The sequence below is a fragment of the Ictidomys tridecemlineatus genome, chromosome 11 (genome assembly GCF_052094955.1).
Source record: "Ictidomys tridecemlineatus isolate mIctTri1 chromosome 11, mIctTri1.hap1, whole genome shotgun sequence".
NCBI classification, from domain to species: Eukaryota; Metazoa; Chordata; class Mammalia; order Rodentia; family Sciuridae; genus Ictidomys; species Ictidomys tridecemlineatus.
The window spans coordinates 94,769,779-94,777,520 of record NC_135487.1 but is presented as its reverse complement, the minus strand read 5'-3'; the positions used below and the strand labels follow the sequence as shown (position 1 = coordinate 94,777,520).

At 40.8% G+C, this 7,742-nt stretch overlaps 1 pseudogene; it reads left to right on the top strand.

Annotated features, from left to right (window-relative positions):
- The first annotated feature begins 3,946 nt into the window (after nt 1–3,946).
- Nucleotides 3,947–5,053, top strand: LOC101956059 (pantothenate kinase 2, mitochondrial pseudogene; annotated as a pseudogene).
- Nucleotides 5,054–7,742: the final 2,689 nt, after the last annotated feature.

The following is a 7,742-nucleotide window of genomic DNA, read 5'->3' as shown; positions in this document are numbered from 1 at the left end:
GTGTGTGTCACATTCAGGCCAGGGCTTTTAAGAAAGAAATTGTGGAGCTGGGATGTAGCACAATGGTACAGCACATGCCAAACATTTGTGAGGCCATGGGTTCTTTACCCAGTGGATGATGGGGTGGTGGGGAGAAAGTGGGAAAGAAAGGAAGGAATAAAAAAAGAAAAAGTGTCTTTTCACATTCTCACTCACCCTGTGCCAGCCAGAAGCAGAAGCCATGAAGGTCAAAGATGGCTGTAGCATTAGTTGAAAGAGCCTGGGTCTCTGAGTCACTACATGAGGAAAAGCCACCCATGAATCAGGAACATCTGAACTATGCTGCAGTTGAAAAACAAGCAAATATCATAGAAAACCAATGAAGTTTTGAGGCTTATTTTGGTAACCAGCATTACCATAATTAATTATCCTTCCCATGTACAGAAAGCTGGCAGCACAGACACTTAACTTGTAGGAGGAAAGACCTATATATTCAATAGTAAAAAAGTCCAAAAAGCTATCTAGGACAGTCCCGTTCTTAAATATGATGGACAACTGAAAGATCCACTTTAGTGGTAAAGTGCCCCTCGGTTAAATCCCTAGTAACTCCGTGAATAAAATTGAAGTGTTGAAAGACAAAGAAAATAAGCAGAATAAACAAACAAATCCAAGATTTACTAATCCAGAAAGAAAACAGAGTTTGTAGGCTTATAAAATAGAAAAAAAAACTAAAATATTTGAATTTGTATTTTTAGAGAAATTTGAAAATATATTAATTACTTCCACAAAATTAGCCCTAGATAATCCTACTCCTCACCGTGCCCCCCACACACAGATCAAAATAAAATACAAAAGGAAAGTCTTGTAAACTAAGCATATGATTGCTAAAATTTAAAAAATCCATTGAAAGTTCATGGGTCAGTGTGCCAGTTTTTGTGACACATACCTGTAATTCCAGGGACTCAGGAGGCTCATACAGGAGGATCACAAGTTTCAGACCAGCTCCAGCAACTTAGTAAGACCATGTCTTAAAATAAAAACATAAATAGGACTTGGTAGGTAATTTAGTGGTAAAGTACCCCTAGGTGCAATCCCCAGTAACCCCCCAAATAAAATTGAAGTGTTGAAAGACAAAGACTAGGATGCCTTCTAGAACATAAATCAAAAGATTAGAAAAAGAGAGCCTCAGACAAGGTGAAACAAAGAAAATAAATCCTTAAGTTCCAACATCCAGCAAATAGAATAGAGAAGAAAAATAGCTGGGGATATAGCTCAGTTGTTAGAGTGCTTGCCTCACATGCACAAGGCCCTGGCTTCAATCTCCAGATTCACACATACACACACACACACACACACACACACACACACACACACACACACACACACAAAATGTTGGGCCTGGTGTTGTGGCTCAGCAGTAGAGCGCTCGCCTAGCATGTCTGAGGTGCATGTGTGAGGCCCTGGATTGGATCCTCAGCACCACATAAGAATGAAATAAAGATAATGTGTCCGAATACAAATAAAAAATAATCAATACTTTAAAAAATTTAAAAGAATAGAGAAAAAATAAAAATAAGGAAGAATAAAATGGTAAAAATTATAAAGAGATCTCCTCAAAAGTTAAGGACATCACTATTCATAATAAAGGTAATAAATGTGTACCAAGGGGGAAAAAAAAGACCATGTCATGTTACCATGAAATTTTAGAACACCAAATGATTAGGGAAAAGATTTTATTTTTATTTTTATATTTTACTGTAGTAAGAACATATAAAATGAGGTCTACCTTTTTTATTACATTTTAAGTTTGTGGGACAGTGTGTTTACTGCAAGCACAGTGTTGAACAGCAGATCTCTAGAACTTACTTATCCTGGTTCACTGAAACTTTCTAGCATGGAACAGAAACTGCCCATTCCCCCTCCCCCAGTAGCCACTGGCAGCCACCATTATATTTCTGCTTTTACAAATTTGACTATTTTAGGAATCTCTTGGAAGTGGAATATTGCAGAATATGTCCTTCTGTCATAAACTCATTTCAGTGAGCATAATGCCCTATAAGCTCATCTCTGTTGTTGCAAATGGCAGAATTTTCTTCTTTTTTTATGGCTGAATAGAATTTCCATTGTGTACATACCACATTTTCTTGATCCATTCACCCCCTGATGGACATTTAGGTTGATTTCATATCTAGGCTATTGTGCACAGTGCTTCAATAAACATAGGAAAAGTAGATTTTTTTAAAAGTCTCTAGAGAAAAAAAGGAAAAAGAGGTCAGTTACCAAGAAACAATAATAAACTGGCATTAAACTTCTTATTAGGAACACTCTGTGCTAGAAGAGAATGAAACAATATCTTCACCATTCTGAGGAAGAAAAAACTTTGAATACACAATTTTTTGCTGCCCTAACTGTTCTTGGTTCCACTAGGGTGACTCCTTCCTTTAGCAATTTACTTAACATCCCTTCCAGATTTTCGTAACAAAGACAATACAACAAACCAAGACAAAACGAGACACAAACATACTGTATTAATCCTCTCCATTTTCTCAAAAGGTCCATCCTTCTTCTTGTCCTATCTACTTCTAGGGATGAGCAGATTTGCTCCCGTCCTATCTCTAGAGATGGGCAGCTTTTCCTTTTCACTTACCCGCGAGTGTCTGGGGGCTCCCCATAGAGGCCACCATCTGTCAAAGTCTGGCTGGGCAAAATAACGGGGGTGGGGTGGCGGGTGGATGATTACAAAAAACTTGTGAAGGTTGATACAATGGGAGCCACTTTATTATGAGTCAGAGAAGTATATATACCCAACTAATTGCACACAGATTTCCTTAATTAATGTAAACTAGATACAGCAGTCAACTAATAAGGAATCCTCATCATATTAATGATTTTACACAGCTTAACTTAATTAACATCATTAGATACAGCAGTCAGTCATTAAGAAATCTGCATCATCTTAATGGCTTGCTGGCATTACTTCTCAAACCACTCCCCCTGGCAAAGTGCCAGGTGCCATCTTGGCTTGGTTGTGACTCTCAACATTGTGCTCTACAAAACTATAAATCAACATAAAGGCATATGAAAGACATTTTCAAAATTGCAAGTGCTCAGAAATTTCATCTCCCTTCTATGTGTTTGTTTGTTTCTGTTCAATATGCTTTTGGATATATTCCAGAGAAGTGAGGTACAAACCAATAATGATGTAGAATATGAGGGAGTGGAACTAGGAGTGAAGATTAATAAAAAAAAAAAATTCCAGGTTGAGAGTTGTGCATGGAGTTTGCTAAACAATCTAAATCAGAATAGAAAGCCAGTTGGTTCCCAAATACAATGTCTTCAAGAACAAAAATGAAATGTGGTCTACATTAAAGATAGAATAATTATGGAAATGTGTGATATCCATGATGTAGTAAAGAAATGTTCTCTCATTAAAAGTAAAAGAACGACAAATAGAAATTTCAGGAAACACAAACAACAAAAATTGTGTAAAATAAGTCATGATAGAAAAATAAATCCCATTAAATTACAGCATCATCTTAACTTATTTCTGAAATGATAAAAGAAAATTTATTTAATTTGGGCACTAAAACATTCTTCTCCAAGGATTCTAGAGATCATAACCTTAAATCCATAAAAAGAAATGTAATTGTTGGACATTATTTGACTATGCAGTAAATGATAGTTAAAAAGACACAATAATATAAATTAGGGAAAGCACTAATTTTCAATTTTGAGGATCAACCTATAAGCAACATATGAAAGATGGGTCTCAGGTAAAGAATGAATTTGGCATTGACTTTGAAATGCAAAAACAAAAATACAGCTGACAGAATATGTGAGGGTTCAGGTACAAGCATGTGGAAGATGGAAGAAAGGAGAAAAGGTCCAATTGCCTCATCAAAGCATATCCAGAGGCTCCGGCAGGACTGCCTCTGAGCAGGCAGGAGGATTGCAGTTCTAGGGGGGCTGGCTGGTTGGGGGGAAGCGGTGGGAGCTGCCAATGGGGGCCGGCCAGATCTGCTTGCCCCTGGAGCGCCATGGCAGGGCAGCCTCCACCTCACCCTCTTGGGCTGGGAAGCCAGTGCCCACAGGCTCTGAAGGGCAGAGGCAGGGGTCACTGTGGCCTCTGGCGAGCAGCCTGTCAGTGCCTGCTGTTGGGCATCAACATATGGTGTGAGGCCCCATGGGCTCAACTCCTATAGCAGCCCTACCTGGGTCTCTGGCTCAGAGGTCGAAAGCCTCCAGAAAAAGCAGCCACTTTTTCCATGGTTTGGCTTGGATATTGGTGGAACCCTTGTCAGGCTTGTTTATTTTGAACCCAAAGACATCACTGCTGAAGAAGAAGAGGAAGAAGTGGAGAGTCTTCAAAGCATTTGAAAGTACTTGACCTCCAATGTGGCTTATGGGTCCAGGGGCATTAGGGACTTGCACCTGGAGCTGAAGGCCCTGACTCTGTGTGGATGCAAAGATAGGTGGTCTTCAGCTTTGCAAACTGCATGAACTAGACTGCTTAATCCAAGAAATTTTATGTATTGACTTAGTTGGTTTCAATGGACTACCACAGTGCTATTACTTTGAAAATCCTACTGATTCTGAAAAATGTCAGAAGTTACCATTTGAGTTGAAAAACCCACATCCTCTGCTTCTGGTGAACATTGGCTCAGGGGTTAGCATTTTAGCAGTGTACTCCAAAGATAATTACAAGAGGGTCACAGGCACAAGTCTTAGAGGAGGAGATATTTTTGGTCTCTGCTGTCTTCTTACTGACTGTACCACTTTTGAAGAAGCTCTTTAAATGGTATCTTGTGGAGGTAGCACCAAAGTGGATAAACTAGTGTGAGATATTTATGAAGAAGATTATGAGAGGTTTGGATTCTCAGGCTGGGCTGTAGCTTCGAGAACATTAACCAGGTGGTATTTGTTAAAAATTTTTTGAGAATTAACACCATTGCCATGCAGCTTTGGCATATGCTTTGGATTATTGGTCCAAGAGACAGTTGAAAGCACTTTTTTCATAACATGAGGGTTATTTGGAGCTGTTGGAGCACTCCTGGAACTGTTGAAGATTCTCTGATTGTTACCTGGGAGTGTATTCTGAAATTTCTACAATGGGGTCTGTGGAGTTTTGTTTTTTAAAAGACTTACTCAGTTTTATGATCGTGTACTATCTGAATCAAGTTGAGAAATGAAATGTATTTTTCTAAGTCATCAAGATAAATCCTTAAAAAAAATCAGTCTAATCTAACACCAGTAAGGAAAGAAGCATTAAAAAACGAGTTGACCATGTTCTGGCAGCATGAGGATTGCTGTGTTTAAGTTGCCCTTCAGAGTAGCACTGTTACACCTGTGGTGTTTTTGGAAATCTCAGCATAACTCACTGCAGACATCTTGGAAGAGCTGTCCTGCCTTGAGTTGGCTGTGGTTGTGAATCCTGATTTAACTAGATGTGTGTAGGACAGGCTTCTGTGTGTGATAATCTAGTCACTGTTTTCTCAGTACAGCCTTAGAGATCACCTGTGCATTAATCTGGTTTGCATTTAGCTTTTGTGTGTACATATTGAAAAATGGTTTATTTTAAGCATCTGCAAACTTAATTGGGTGGGTTAATTCTGTTCCTGAAACTGAAAAAGCAACTTTTAGAAGGGCACTCTTCTGTTATTTCTCTAAATCATGGGAAGATCCATATGAAAAGAGAAAACTGCTGGAAGAATTCCCTAAGGTAAGGGGCATAATGACCTGACCAAAGTGGGTGAGCTAGTGGAAAAAGCAGAGCCTGGCAGTGTGACTCCAAAGAGCCTCTGGAATTGACAGCTCTTCCAGGAGCCATGTAGAGAGTATCCTTTCAGGCTGAGTAGCAAAGGAAAATTTGAAATGTCTGCTGATGAAATCTGGGAGCCTCTCATGCTCATAGGTTTCAGGCTACTTGAGTGTCTTGCTAAGGGCTGGACCTTTTCTTTCTGCTGTGCAGAATAAGTTAAGAAGCATTCTCCTTGGAGACAGTGCAGCTTTTATATCTAATGTACCAAGTAATGTGGAACTCACAGTTGAAGGCAAGAAAAGGCCTGGTATAAAGCAGCCTTATAACCAGAAGGAAGATCTTAAGGTCTTCCCTGTTCTGTGATCTCTACATGTAGCTCAGTTTCTTTCTGTGGTGGAAGAGAGGGGTGAGTATATTGGGTGTTGGCTGTGTGATGGTAGCAGAGAGCCAGCTGCATGCAGGGCATCCCATAGCCTTTTCCCTGAGGAACACGTACCTTTATGCATGTGCCTTGACACATCTAGAGGGTAGGTCCAGCTGGGCTGGGGAATCCTGCAGCAGAGTAAAGGGATGTTGCTGGGATGGCAGTCCACCATTATTGCAGCCACTCATCTCTAGGCCTTCCACTCTCAGTTGTCTGCTTGTTGGCTGCACTTTCTCCTTGCTTCCCAAAACACCATCACCATGTACCCACTTGTACTGGGACTAGAGGTAGGGATTTCTCAGCTCCTGTGCCCTTGACTTTCCTGCTCCACTGGGCAGATTATTCCCGAGAACTTTCATCTCATGGAGCACATGAGGTTATGACAGTGCTCCACATGGGCAGTCTTTTCAGCCCTGGCTATTCCTACAGTCTAGCCTAGAAGAAAATTGAAGCCCAGAAGTGCAAATATACCCAAAGTCACACAGCTACAAATGGGCAGAACTGGAATCAAGCCCAGATTCTTCTGGACCCAGAGCATGAGCTGTGAATGTCTCACTGGCCTTCCTCCAATCCACTGCTCCTCTCTTGAGAAGCTGTTTTTCCTCATTTTCTACCTTGTGTTCAGCCCACCCTGTCATTCCATGAGAGTGTTCTTGATAGGCCACCAGTGAACCTCAAGTTACAAATCTAATGGTTATTTCAGGATCTTAGCTGTGTCAGTTCTTAGCAGGCTCCTCTTGCTTTCCTGCCTTTTGGGATATTTTTATCTTTGCCAGCTTCTTTTCTGATGAAAGATGGTGTCAGTTCTCCGACACAATCCTGGATCTCCTCAAGTCATCAGCACAATCCTGGATCTTCTCAAGGCAGCACCCCATCCAGACATGGACCTTGAACTCAAGCCCTAGATGCTGTTTTCTCTCCACTTGTAGACCTCCAAGGTATCCCTGCAGATGTGCAAATCCTAATTAAAGCTTCCTACCTTCTCATGACCTTTAGCCTATAAGGTGCACTCAGGGTGGTCACCATGGCCAACACCCTGTCTGCTCTCAGTGGTTGTCCTAATCTACTTTCCATCTAGTGGCCTGAGTGTCTTACCTTATCTTACCCATAGTAGAAGCAGCAAGTGGGCTGGGGCTATGGTGCAGAGAAAAATATATGGAGAAGGGTTGCTGGTAAGTGGTAGGAGGTGGCTGGGTGTTGGGAGATGAGGGCATTAAGGGCACCTATGCTTAATTTTGGACTGTCAAATAGGTAGCTGAGTTTTTAAGTCAGAGATACAGAGCTGGATAATGTGCATGCAGATGGGAAATTCAAGGGGATTTTGTGAATTCCAACAGCATGAGAAAAATAATAGTAATGCAATGGGCAGTGAAGGAATAAGAGACAAAACAAGTTATTCATAGGGGCCAGTGGCTCAGAATAAATGTAGGTCTTCAGGCACATGGTAAAGAATGGATGACCTTGTCCAGATTAAACTACATGGTTCTAGATGGCCTCACAACAAGTTTTCCTGAAGCCATGGGACTGAAGCTAAGCTACAGATGTCCTAGTGAGAAGTGAGGAGTAGCAGTGGCTTAGAGG